Source organism: Osmerus eperlanus, chromosome 2 (genome assembly GCF_963692335.1).
Source record: "Osmerus eperlanus chromosome 2, fOsmEpe2.1, whole genome shotgun sequence".
In the NCBI taxonomy this organism is placed as follows: Eukaryota; Metazoa; Chordata; class Actinopteri; order Osmeriformes; family Osmeridae; genus Osmerus; species Osmerus eperlanus.
The window spans coordinates 14,731,171-14,745,470 of record NC_085019.1 but is presented as its reverse complement, the minus strand read 5'-3'; the positions used below and the strand labels follow the sequence as shown (position 1 = coordinate 14,745,470).

The window sequence follows — 14,300 nt, the reverse complement described above, 5'->3', positions numbered from 1 at the left end:
CTCAGCTCCTTCTTCACCACAACGGACCGATGCAGAGCCCGCATCACTGCGGACGCCGCACCGATCCGCCTGTCGATCTCGCGCTCCATCCTTCCCTCACTCGTGAACAAGACCCCGAGATACTTGAACTCCTCCGCTTGGGACAAGATATCCTCCCCGACCCGGAGATTGCACTCCACCTTTTTCCGGTCGATAACCATGGCCTCAGATTTGGAGGTGCTGATTCCCATCCCAGCCGCTTCGCATTCGGTTGCGAACCGCTCCAGTGAGAGCTGGAGGTCACGGCCCGATGAAGCCAACAGGACCACATCATCCGCAAAAAGCAGCGACACGATCCTGAGGTCCCCAAACCGGACCCCCTCAACGCCCTGGCTGCGCCTAGAAATTCTGTCCATATAAGTTATGAACAGAATCGGTGACAAAGGGCAGCCCTGGCGGAGTCCAACCCTCACCGGGAACAAGTTCGACTTACTACCGGCAATGCGGACCAAACTCTGGCACCGGTCGTACAGGGACCGAACAGCCCCGATCAGGGAGTCCGGTACCCCGTACTCCCGGAGCACCCCCCACATGAGCCCCCGAGGGACACGGTCGAACGCCTTTTCCAAATCCACAAAACATGTGTAGACTGGTTGGGCGAACTCCCATGCACCCTCCAGAACCCTGCCGAGGGTATAGAGCTGGTCCACAGTTCCACGGCCAGGACGAAAACCACATTGCTCCTCCTGAATCCAAGGTTCGACAATCCGACGGACCCTCCTCTCCAGAACCCCTGAATAGACTTTCCCAGGGAGGCTAAGGAGTGTGATCCCCCTAAAGTTGGAGCACACCCTCCGGTCCCCCTTTTTAAAGAGGGGAACCACCACCCCGGTCTGCCAGTCCAGAGGCACTGTCCCTGATGTCCACGCGATGTTGCAGAGTCGTGCCAACCAAGACAGCCCTACAACATCCAGAGCCTTAAGGAACTCCGGGCGGACCTCATCCACCCCAGGGGCCTTGCCACCGCGGAGCTTTTCAACCACCTCGACGACCTCAGCCCCAGAGATAGAAGGGCCCCCCCCAATGTCCCCAGACTCTGCCTCCACGTCGGAACGCTTGTTGGTGGGATTAAGGAGGTCTTCAAAGTATTCCTTCCACCGATCCAGGACGTCCCCCATCGAGGTCAGCAGCGCACCATCCCCACCATATACAGCGTTGACAGTGCACTGCTTCCCCCTCCTGAGTCGCCGGATGGTGGTCCAGAACCTTTTCGAAGCCGTTCGGAAGTCATTCTCCATGGCCTCGCCGAACTCCTCCCACGCCCGGGTTTTTGCCTCCGCGACCGCCAAAGACGCATTCCGCTTGGCCTGCCGGTACACATCAGCTGCCTCTGGAGTCCTACCAGCCAACAAAGTCCGATAGGCCTCCTTCTTCAGCTTGACGGCTTCCCTCACCTCCGGCGTCCACCACCGAGTCCGAGGGTTACCGCCGCGACATGCACCGACCGCCTTGCGTCCGCAGCTCCGGTCAGCCGCCTCAACAATGGAGGCCCGGAACATGGCCCATTCGGACTCAATGTCCCCGGCCTCCCCCGAGACATGGTCGAAGCTCTCCCGGAGGTGGGAGTTGAAGCTCCTTCTGACAGGGGATTCTGCCAGCCGTTCCCAGCAGACCCTCACATTACGTTTGGGCCTGCCAGGCCTGACCGGCGTCTTCCCCCACCATCGTAGCCAACTCACCACCAGGTGGTGATCAGTTGACAGCTCCGCCCCTCTCCTCACCCGAGTGTCCAAGACATTCGGCCTCAGATCCGACGACACGACTACAAAGTCTATCATCGAACTGAGACCTCGGGTGTCCTGGTGCCAAGTGCACATATGAACACCCTTATGCTTGAACATGGTGTTCGTTATGGACAAGCCGTGTCTAGCACAGAAGTCCAACAACAAAACACCGCTCGGGTTCAGATTGGGGGGGCCGTTCCTCCCAATCACGCCCCTCCAGGTCTCACTGTCATTGAGCATTGAAGTCCCCCAGGAGGACGAGGGAATCTCTGGGAGGAGCGCTTTCCAGCACCCCTCCCAGAGACTCCAAAAAGGGTGGGTACTCTGCACTGCCATTTGGTGCATAAGCACAAACAACAGTGAGGACCCGTCCCCCCACCCGAAGGCGGAGGGAGGCTACCCTCTCGTCCACCGGGGTGAACCCCAACGTACAGGCGCCGAACCGAGGGCAACTCCAGAGTGGAAGAGAGTCCAGCCCCTCTCAAGGAGACTGGTTCCGGAGCCGATGCTGTGCGTCGAGGCGAGGCCGACTATATCTAGCCGGAACTTCTCTACCTCGCGCACCATCTCCGGCTCCTTTCCCGCCAGCGAGGTGACGTTCCACGTCCCTAGAGCTAGCTTCTGCAGCCGAGGATCGGACCGCCAAGGCCCCCGCCTTCGGCCGCCGCCCGTCTCGCACTGCACCCGACCCCCATGACCCCTCCTGCGGATGGTGAGCCCACTGGAAGGGGGTCCCACGTTGTCTCTTCGGGCTGTGCCCGACCGGGCCCCATGGGAAAAGGCCCGGCCACCAGGCGCTCGCCATCGAGCCCCACCCCCGGGCCTGGCTCCAGGGGGGGGCCCGGTGACCCGCTTCCGGGCAGGGGCAACTGAGAACCATTGTTAGTTTTCTTCATGGTAGTTTTTGAGCCACCTATAAACCTCCTAAATATACAAAATAGTATACAATATATTAGACCTCTAATACAGATAATGACCTATACTAACCTTAGACCTATACTAACCTAAGACAAGTGGGGTACAGTAAGTGCAATATTGTTGATAGTGCAACCAGTAGCTGAAAGTGACAGTGTGTAAAGTGACGAGTGAGAAATGCATCAATGTAAAGTGGCTAGTGGTGGCCTGCCGATGATAAACTCAGCAGACCTGACCACACTACGTAGGACCTTGCGTTTTTTTTGTCACACCTCTCCAGACATCGCCCCACAGTCTTTCAATGCGTTGATTATGAGTGCTCATCCCTCTTAAAGCACTCCCTCGGGTTGATCCTCGGAAGACATCCATGAAGAGACAAATGGCGTTGTTTTCCTTCCCTAGTCAAATCTGACTCTGGATGGGACACCAAACTGGGCGACTGCTTCCGAAAACAGGTCCATTACAATGTCACTTCTGTTGTTGTTAGAAGCCTTCAGGAAAACCACCAGTCGGCTGAACCCATCGATTCCTCCATGGATTACAATCCTCCACCTAAGAGATGAAGGAAGGGAAAATAAAAGATTTCACTTGCCCATCTTATTTTATAAATAACAAAAAATATATAAATGGCTTGAGTGCAGCTAAAATGATTTGTATACATTTCTGTGCAACATGTTGGGCGTTTAATAGAAAGAAAAGTCCTAACCTCTATTGCATTCATGTGAAGCAGAAAATCTCATTTTCAATTCAAAACTCATAAAATAATCAGCTTGTCATTGGCTAGGGACACAGTTAGGGACACAGTTAGGGCAAATGAACGAATCACAGTAAAACAAGCCACTTTATGAGCTTGTGGTTGCCATCAAGATGCCACAGCGAAATTGACTCTGCCACTCGATATGTTCTCCTCCGAAGCCTGTGGGACATACTCCGAATAGCAGCACCTTCAGATCAAGAGCATCATCTGTTAGATCCGTGTAGCGACCTCTAAAAGAGAAATTTGTACTATCTATGGAAGACAATGTATACATATTAGAACTTAGATACATTTTTTACATTCATCCCTAGTAGTAACTCTAAACAAAACAATGCGTTTAAGGAACAGTGACAAGGCAGCTATGTGGTACATGCGCATGACATTTTTTTTCTCCAAAGATATGGGATATGAAAGAGTTATATCACAGTAAATCGATTTCTTTATGAAATGTATAGAAAGGGTAATTCTGCAGTGTTTTTGTCTTTGTAAATAAAAACAAAATTGTGTATGGCTCAGTGAGAAAGGGGTTACATTATTCAGATTTCTCCTGAACTAGTCCTTCAATTGACACATACCGTAACCGTCGGTTCACTGTTCTTCTTGAGACACCCAAAATCTCCGCAATCTGTTTAGCAGAGAAGTTAGGACAACAACATCTGCTCTTGGGCGATTTGGTAAACCAGGAGCAACTGCAGTTCAAGAGAAAAATGTTAGGCATCGTGTTTTGAATCTTGCTTCTTCAGATCATGTTTAAATATGACGAGTACATTACCAGGTTGTTGTTGCTGATCGTTGGCTTCCAGAATTAACTCGCTAATGAGCAAAAGCATTTCATCAACCACTTCAGATTGAAGCAGTCGACCTTTGCTCCAGCGAACGCTCGACGCCATGATCTCTAACCTGTTAGCGTGACAAAATATATTAGTGCTAACTACCAACTACAGGCTAACTACAACAAAGCTTGTTAAACAACTCTTTGAGATTGCTGGCTTCAGTAACATAACCGCATTCAGTAACGCAATATTCAAAGCCTTATGAAGTCGAGTTTAGCGGCATTAATTTGAGCTTGCTCATTATCAAAGAGTTAGCACTACAAGTGTGATGACGAGAAGTCATGAGCCCAGGAGGACAGGACGAGCCAAACAGCTATACAAAACAAGTGACTTGGCTTAATCAGAATCAAAATCAGAAACCGAGGTGAAGTTAGTTTCATATTCGACATTCGTCTCACATTCAGAAGACGCTACTTTGCAGTGAAAATTACCCATACAATTTTGAAAAATGATGTTTTATAATGATTTTATGACTATAAAACCTCAAACAAACAGCAGAGTATTCCAACATCTTCCACAGCCTTTAATTTTTCAATAATGTTTTTAAAAGAATGATAGAAAATCGCTAATCTCTGAAAAAAGCATGAAATCTTCACTAATCTCAATATCTTTTTCAAATTTTTGTCAATAAATCTCAAATATACACCAGATTATTCTAATAATGTATGGCCTACTTCCACACCCTTTACTTTTTCAATAAAACTTTTTTTTAAATGATAGAAAATCGCTAATCTCTGAAAATAGCATGACATCCTTGCTAATCTCAATATATTTTTCAAATTTGTGTCAAAAAATCTCAAATATACACCAGATTATTCTAATAATGTCTGGCCTACTTCCACACCCTTTACTTTTTCAATTATGTTTTTAAGAAATTATAGAAAATCGCTAATCTCTGAGAATAGCATGAAATCCTTGCTAATCTCAATATCTTTTTCAAACTTGTGTCTAAAAATCTCAAATACACACCAGATTATTCTAATAATGTCTGGCCTACTTCCACACCCTTTACTTTTCCAATAAAGTTTTGAATAAAATTCCAATTAATCGCTAATCTATGAAAATAGCATGAAATCCTCGCTAATCTCAATATCTTTTTCAAATTTGTGTCTAAAAATCTCAAATATACACCATATTATTCTAATAATGTCTGGCCTACTTCCACACACTTTACTTTTTCAATAAAACTTTTTAAACAATGATAGAAAATCGCTAATCTCTGAAAATAGCATGACATCTTCACTAATCTCAATAATTTTTTCAGATTTGTGTCTAAAAATCTCAAACATACACCAGATTATTTTAATAATGTCTGGCCTACTTCCACACCCTTTACTTTTTCAATAAAACTTTTAAAAAATGATAGAAAATCGCAAATCTCTGAAAATAGTATGAAATCCTTGCTAATCTCTATCTTTTTTAAATTTGTGTCAAAAAATCTCAAATATACACCAGATTATTCTAATAATGTCTGGACTACTTCCACACCCTTTACTTTTTCAATAATAAAATAATAAAATTCCAATTAATCGCTAATCTATGAAAATAGCATGAAATCCGTGCTAATTTTATAGAAGAAGAGTAATCATTTCATACAAGAAGACAGGATCACATCCACTACAACGGTTCCATTGACAGTCTCAGCTGTCAAGTCTTAGGTAAAACACTTTATATGTAAGGAATATTTTGAATCCAGTCAATACTGACAGAGAGACAGAGACAGAGAGACAGAGAGACAGAGAGACAGAGAGACAGAGAGAGAGAGAGAGAGAGAGAGAGAGAGAGAGAGAGAGAGAGAGAGAGAGAGAGAGAGAGAGAGAGAGGTGTATGTGTAAGATTACTCTGATGTAACCCCTCGACACACCCCATCACATGGAGTGTCATGGAGAAAATTGAAGATGTAACTTTTTTATTCTGTATAAAATGATACTGTGTTCAGCATTCCTTGTGTGCAAAGAGAGGCCTACCCCCAAATCTGAACTCTGGGTACACACACAAGACCCTTATCTTGGGGCTGAGGACTAAGGGGGGGGTTTGTTTGTTTTAAAGAGATACTGTTTGACAAGGGCTAGATGGAGACGCAAACTCTGGTGACCATTTGCTTGACACCTATATGGTTGAGTTTTTACGACACCTGAACCAGAGATTCAACTAGGGTTGATGACGCAAACACACACACGCGCACGCCAGGTCTATGCAAGGGAGCCAATGAAAGAAGTATGAAGTAAGAAATTGTCAAGGGAGTCAAGTGGCTGAGCGGTTAGGGAATCGGGCTAGTAATCAGAATGTTGCTGGTTCGATTCCCGGCTGTGCCAAATGACGTTGTGTCCTTGGGCAAGGCACTTCACCCTACTTGCCTCGGGGGAATGTCCCTGTACTCACTGTAAATCGCTCTGGATAAGAGCGTCTGCTAAATGACTAAATGTATGTCTCCACTGGAACTGCATGACTATCAGTTTAGTCTAGAAATGTGTAACTACAAAGCAACCAGATGATTGGAGAGTCTCTACATACTTTAAAAACAATAAAGACCAGGCTAAACATACAGTGATAATGGCAACATATGCCAGCTCTGGCATGAAGGTCAGACTACAGTATTACAAATTGCATAGTCCCTTGCATAGCTTGTAATGAGAAAGTATAACTACTCTTTTGAAATTGGATAATGTTAATCCCATAGTAATGAACAGTTTTGCTATGTCTTAAACACAGTTTTTATTATTAGCGATTTTCTATCATTCTTTTAAAAACATAATTGAAAAAGTAAAGGGTGTGGAAGTAGGCCAGACATTATTAGAATAATATGGTGTATATTTGAGATTTTTAGACACAAGTCTGGAAAAGTTATTGAGATTAGTGAAGATTTCATGCTATTTTCAGAGATTAGCGATTTTCTATCATTCTTTTAAAAACATAATTGAAAAAGTAAAGGGTGTGGAAGTAGGCCAGACATTATTAGAATAATCTGGTGTGTATTTGAGATTTGACACAAATTTGAAAAAGATAGAGATTAGCAACGATTTCATGCTATTTTCATAGATTTGCGATTAATTGGAATTTTATTCAAAACGTTATTGGAAGAGTAAAGGGTGTGGAAGTAGGCCAGACATTATTAAAATAATCTGGTGTATTTGAGATTTTTTGAAACAAGTTTGAAAAAGATATTGAGATTAGCGAGGATTTCATGCTATTTTCAGAGATTAGCGATTTTCTATCATTCTTTTAAAAACATTATTGAAAAAGTAAAGGCTGTGGATGTTGGCCAGACATTATTAGAATAATCTGGTGTGTATTTGAGATTTTTTGAAACAAGTTTGAAAAAGATATTGAGATTAGCGAGGATTTCATGCTATTTTCATAGATTAGCGATTAATTGGAATTTTATTCAAAACTTTATTGGAAAAGTAAAGGTTGTGGAAGTAGGCCAGACATTATTAGAATAATCTGGTGTTTATTTGAGATTTTTTGAAACAAGTTTGAAAAAGATATTGAGATTAGCACGGATTTCATGCTATTTTCAGAGATTAGCAATTTTCTATCATTTAAAAAAAAGTTTTATTGAAAAAGTAAAGGGTGTGGAAGTAGGCCAGACATTATTAGAATAATTTGGTGTATATTTGAGATTTTTGGACACAAGTTTGAAAAAGATATTGAGATTAGCGAGGAATTCATGATATTTTCATAGATTAACGATTAATTTGAATTTTATTCAAAACTTTATTGAAAAAATAAAGGATGTGGAAGTAGGCCAGACATTATTAGAATAATCTGGTGACAGTTTGGTTTTTATATCCATAAAAATATTATAAAAGTAATCATTTTTCAAAATTGTATGGGTAATTTTCACCCGGCCCCTAACTCGACGCTGCAAAGTAGCGTTTTCCGAACGTGAGACGAATGTCGAATATTAAACTAACTTCACCTCGCTAAATCACCATGGGTTTTATTTGCCATGAAAGTTTGCACAGACAAGGTATTTGCTTTGGTAGGAAGGTGCATACATTAAACATATAGGAATCTTAAATTTAAACATGAGGACTAAATATACTACGGGTACATAACTAGCAATACTAAGTGGAATTAGAATTCAAGTAAAATATACAATAAAATAAAATATAAATTGCCGTAATTTACAATATAAAACGTTGCTAATTGGTAGTTTACCTGGTTAGAACAGTCTGTATAGAATCCTGGTCATCTGAAGACAAAAGTCGGGTACATTCTGCAAAAGTCTGGGCAGAAAGTTTGTGGTCTCATTTTCTGCTATTTGCCTCCACCAGAATTCGAAATCACACACAACATGTTGGGTCCGGGTCCGTGTACTTTGCAGCCAATGGATTTTCATTTTGAAATTAGAAAACCAAAATAGGGAAAAGATCTGTTTCCCGACTACCATTTAGAAATAGGAAAACAAAAAACGGAAAACTACCCAAATCCGTGTATCATTCGTTCTTTCATTTTTCAATTGATAAACCAAAAACCAAAACCCCCAAATTATTCGTTTTTCCGTTATTCAATTGAGAAACGAAAAACGAGAAACGAAAAACGATTGTTTTTCTTGTTATTCAATTGAGAAACCAAAATCCAAAAACCAAATCCAAAAACTGGGCACTGACCGAAAATGATTTAGAAATGTTGTTTTGGGTGACCCGGAACTTGTGACCCAAATGACTTCTTCGTGTATTCCACTAATGTCTCTTAATCTAGATAGCCTACTCAAACAATCATGGAGAGTTTTATATTGTTTAGAGGAACAAAACGTGCGGCCATGGTGTCGACACCACTGTTACTCAAAGTGGCTCTTAGCGCAGCGCTGGGTTTATAGGCAAAATAGATAGGCTAACCTGGAAGGTCGTGCCGATTTTTTCGGTTGTCATCAGGATTGTAAATTAACTTTTTTGATCACCAGCCAATGTGGCTATGGTAACAATCAGAATTTCCACTAACCACATTTTCGGTGAAAATAAGATAAATTATGAGTGCCACTGAATGCATTTGATCATTTTATTAACATTGTTGGCATGAAAAACACAAGTACAATACATACAACAAAATATACACTGAAAGTGCAAACATTCCATTTCAAGTTTGGGATCTATCTACATTCTTCCTTGTGTTTTCTGGTGGACGCTCGTTTCCATGGTTTCTCGCTCTGGTTACACTGCAAACTGCGCGCAGCCAACGGGCGTATGAGTAACAACTTCCGGGTCACCAAAAACAATTTCTAAATCATTTTGGGTCAGTGCCCCGTTTTTGGATTTGGTTTTTGGATTTTGGTTTCTGAATTGAATAACAAGAAAAACAATCGTTTTTCGTTTCTCGTTTTTCGTTTCTCAATTGAATAAGGGAAAAACGAATAATTTGGGGGTTTTGGTTTTTGGTTTATCAATTGAAAAATGAAAGAACGAATGATACACGGATTTGTGTAGTTTTCCGTTTTTTGTTTTCCTATTTCTAAATGGTAGTCGGGAAACAGCTCGTTCCCCGATTTTGTTTTTTTTATTTCAAAACGAAAATCCATTGGCCGCAAAGTACACGGACCGTGTTGGTCTTCTTCTTTGGTTCTTTTAATGGCGGTTAGCAAACAAGGTATAGGTGCATCATCGCCACCTACTGGACTGGAGTGTGATACAGGATAAACCGCACAAGTTGTTCTTCCCCACACAAATGGACTGTCCCAAATACTAAATGATAGCTACGTAAGAGCCCACATGATCACAGTAGGACTACGTACAGCCTAGCGCAGACACTAGGTCAAAATGGGGGGTGGCTATGTTGGTCCCAACCAATAGCATGGAAGCATAGATGGTCCAAACGTGTACAGACGTTAAAAACGGCCGTGTACAGACGTCAAAACGTGTACAGACGTTAAAAATTGACAACTGTACACGTTAAAATGTAACGTCTGTACACAAACGAGAATTCAGACGTTTTGGCACAGTTGGCGTTCCATATTGCGGCAACGTGGGAAGTGAAAGACGCCATGAGGTAACGGCAACGTCACAAAATCACATTGCCAGTCCGTAACTGCGACATCGTGGCAACGTTATTTTCCGACATTGCCAGTCTGTAACCACGACCTCCTAGCAACGTCATTTTCCGACGTTGCCAGTCTGTAACCGCGACCTCCTAGCAACGTTGTTTTGTGACGTTGCCAGTTCGTAACTGCAACGTTAATTAAGTAACCTATATTTCTCAATTCTACTGCTTATATTGGGGCGGTTCATATGCAGACCTCATTTGCCCAAAATGCTACTTGTTCTTGTATAATAGGCTACATGGTAGCCAACTTTAGGAGGACTATGTTTGTGTGATGTGTAGCCTAACTCAAGCTAATCATAAACAAGGCAGCATTTCCATGTAACATTCAGTCATTTTATTTCAAACAAAGTACCAAACAGTGAATTAAAATCTTCTGCCAGTCCCCGCTACAGGGCCTGTCTGTTGGCCCTGACAATGAAGCACAAAATAAGTTAGTGTTCTATCAACATAATTGCACGTGTGAAAGGGGCTATACAAGTCATAAAAAATCACATCTAAAATAATATACATCAAAAAAAATCACATAGCCATGTGAAAGGTTGGATATGGAAGCTGCAATCATGATTCATTCACCTGGCTTGTTTTGTCTCCGCTATGAGGAGCTCCATAGCCTTCTCTCCCAGTCCCGTCTTTCACTTCATCACAGCGTCTGCAATTAGAAGTCATGAACTTATTGTCAGCACCAATATGAACGTTGAACGCTGCGTATAAGCCATAGTTCATGACATCTCCAAACACCTACCACTCTCTTTCGGAACTCCAGCACCTTAAGGCGCTCCATAAGGTCTTGGAGTTCAGCCTGTGTTTGGGCCACCTGTAGGTCCATCACTGGCACCTCTTCACTGTGTCTGCCCTGTAGTCGCCTGAATAGGAGAGCCTCTCGCTGGTTCTCCTCCAATGTCTCCATCCTCCGGAGCATAACCTGTAATGTGTCTGTAATTAAGGACAAGTAAAACAAGTTTACAAGAGTTTGCATGATTGGCATACACTGTGGTTCTTCTAGATTATCTGTAACATTGATGTACATAACAAATGTTACCTTGAATGGTCCTTGCCCAAGATGGTACAGCTGAATGGGGTATACAAAGCATTAGTATGACAACATTTATTGTTTTGACAAATATGTTTCCCCCCACGATCAGAACAACTTAGGTATGCCTTACAATGAGTTGGCAATGGTTTGAGTATTTTTTTTGAGTGTCTTATATTTGCACTTGCCTGGCTGCCAGCTGTTTTCCTGGGCCCCCTATCGGTTCTCCTCCACCAGACCACAGTTGACACCTAGGGGTATGGCATCTGGTGATGCAAAAGTTTTAAGTCATGCTTTTGCTTCAAAACATAGCCTTTAGGGTTGCCATGCAATTGACTATTTTCCAATAGACAAAAACTATATGACAAACGCTATAGTATGGCTTCAAAATTTACAATTAGTAGGCTAACAAGTAACACTAGCAAGTAGTAGCATTGGCACGAGTATTATGCTAGGTTGCTAGGTAACAGAAGCTAATTAAAGCTACCTAGCTTCCGTTTTGGAAAAATAACTCGTGGAAGCGTCGGAAATATTTTGAACTCATGCATCTAAAGGTTAAAACGAATAAACTTACCCAAAAACAGATGTCATGTACAAATTGGAAGAATTAGTGACATGATACTTTTACAGACGCCATTTCTGTGCATGCCATGACCAGTGTTGCCGGTAACGCGTTACTCTAATCTGACCACTTTTTTCAGTAACGAGTAATCTAACGCGTTACTATTTTCAAACCAGTAATCAGATTAAAGTTACTTGTCCACGTCACTGTGCGTTACTATTTTGTCATTAATAGTCAAATATATATTTGATTTCTTCTTGCTTCTCTGGGAGTGAAGTCATGTAGCCAATTATTTGTTCGCAAACATTCGGGATGCGCGCGCAGCATGTTGGCAGAAAACCGGGAAAAGAGACAGAGAATTACACGGATTACAACAATGGAGGAGAGAGATGCTCATTTTCCAGTTAGAAATACAATCATTATTTTAAATATTTGTCATCTAAAGATGGGAACATAAAGGTTCGTTGTACACTCTGTGCTGGTGGCGACAAAGTGCTGTCAAGTTACAAAAACACAACGGCAAATTTAAAGAAACATTTGGAGTCACAGCACAGTAAAACTCACAGAGCAAATCCTACAAGGTGGTACGAAGCAGAGAGAAGGTCCCCCGCCACCCAAACAACAAAAGCTAGACTTTGGTGCAAAACCAGTAAGTGGGGAAGAGTTGAAGAAGTTGGTCGGGCAGTATGTTGTAAAGGAAATGCTGCCCTTAAACACTGTTGACTCGCCCTCGTTTCGTGCCATAATTAACAAGATCCCTATTACTGTCAATGCCGGGCTGCCTCACAGAACAGCTTTTTCTTCTTACATAGAGAAGGAGTATGCAGTGATGGAGAGAAATCTGAAGGCCGTGCTGAATGAGGTCGACTTTGTGTCAACTACTGCGGATATTTGGACTGCTAATAATTGAAGTTATATGGGAGTAACGCTCCACCGGATCAGTAGATCCACATTAGAGCGCCAGAAGGCTGCATTGGCATGTAGGAGAATTCGCGGTAGACACACGTATGATGTTATTGGTGCAGAAATCGAAAACATTCACTCTTCATATGGACTAATCAGCAAAGTAGTTGCAACAGTGACTGATAATGGATCCAACTTTGTCAAGGCGTTTAAAGTGTATCAGCCTGTCACAGAGTCCGATGATGAGGAGGGAGAGACTACCCCCACAGATGATGATGATGTCACTTTTTTAGATGTGTCAGAAATCCTCTCAGCTGAGGATGAAAGCGATGGCCAGCTGTCTCTTCCCCAGCACCACAGGTGTGCTCCACACACCATCAACCTCATTTCTACAAATGATGTGGAGAAATATTTAACTTCCAATGCAGAGAGCAAGGTTGTGTATAGGAGCAGCACAGCAAAATGCACAGCTCTTTGGACCAAATCAAGTAGATCTACCCTTGCATCAGAAACAGTGGAGGAAGTCAGCAAAAGAAAGCTCTTGGTACCAACATCCACAAGGTGGATGTTTTGATGCTGAAAGAGAATTGCAGATATCCCCATGAGTGAGCTGAATACTCTGTGCATCAAGCTGGGAATTAAGTTCTTCAAAGACAAAGAGTACCAGGTCCTGCATGAGTACTGCACCGCCATGAAGCCTCTGACTGCAGCACTGGACATTTTGCAAGGCGACTGTCCTTATGGGACTTTACTACCCACACTTGAAGTTCTGATGCAGAAGACCCTGGCTGTAAAAGATGCCCTCTCCAGTATGACTGCAGGCCTTCCAGATGCCATAGTGCAGGTATACTCCCATCTTTTAAGCTAGTGATACGCAGATTTTCTATACATGTGTGAGGTTGTCTCTTGCGGTGGTCAAGAGGTCACGGAGCAGGCCTTGGACAATACACATATAGATAAAGGAATGTGCTAGAGTCAACTTAGGTTCAGTGCAGGATGCAGAGAATAGTACAAGCAATGATTGATGACCGCATCACCTGTGTGTTGTTTCTTCTGTGCATCAAGTTGTGGAATGAGTACCGTTTAAGGAGATGTTGTGATGGTAACTATATTTGTACAGTCCAGCCATATATAAAGGACTTCTGAGAGACATGTTTTCTCACTCATGCCAACCACTCTGCCTGTCGTGGTGACGTGATCCGAGCAGCTCGACTTAATAAACAAAGTCAACTCTTTTCATTGTGGTGCTTTCCTTGGCCCCTCCTCTGACAGAAAATCATCTAACAGCTAGTAACAAATTCTTGCATCACACTATTTATGAACATGGAACATAATATTCATTATCATCGCAAAAGAAGAATAAAACAAATACAAATGTCTCAGTAAGTAACCTAAAACAAAATTAAATCCATAATATTGATCCCACATTAGGCGTGGCTTTCAAGTAATTCAATGACATCATAAATTGTAGGCCTTCAGACACGCTTTGCCGGTC

General features: G+C 42.6%; 1 protein-coding gene and 2 long non-coding RNA genes across 4 annotated transcripts in view; all 3 read right to left on the bottom strand.

The window, feature by feature from the left end:
• The window catches only part of mfsd13al (major facilitator superfamily domain containing 13a-like), a 55,747-nt gene that overhangs the window by 35,766 nt on the left and 5,681 nt on the right, over positions 1-14,300 (bottom strand). The window lies entirely within an intron of this gene.
• Positions 2,665-4,126, bottom strand: LOC134014278 (uncharacterized). The gene is made up of 3 exons (XR_009929029.1): positions 4,011-4,126; positions 3,520-3,687; positions 2,665-3,230 (listed from the first exon to the last, which is right to left on the bottom strand). It is a non-coding gene; the product is annotated as an uncharacterized LOC134014278 (long non-coding RNA).
• On the bottom strand, positions 10,533-11,381 carry LOC134037952 (uncharacterized). Its single transcript, XR_009932615.1, has 3 exons — positions 11,350-11,381; positions 11,053-11,243; positions 10,533-10,959 (listed from the first exon to the last, which is right to left on the bottom strand). It is a non-coding gene; the product is annotated as an uncharacterized LOC134037952 (long non-coding RNA).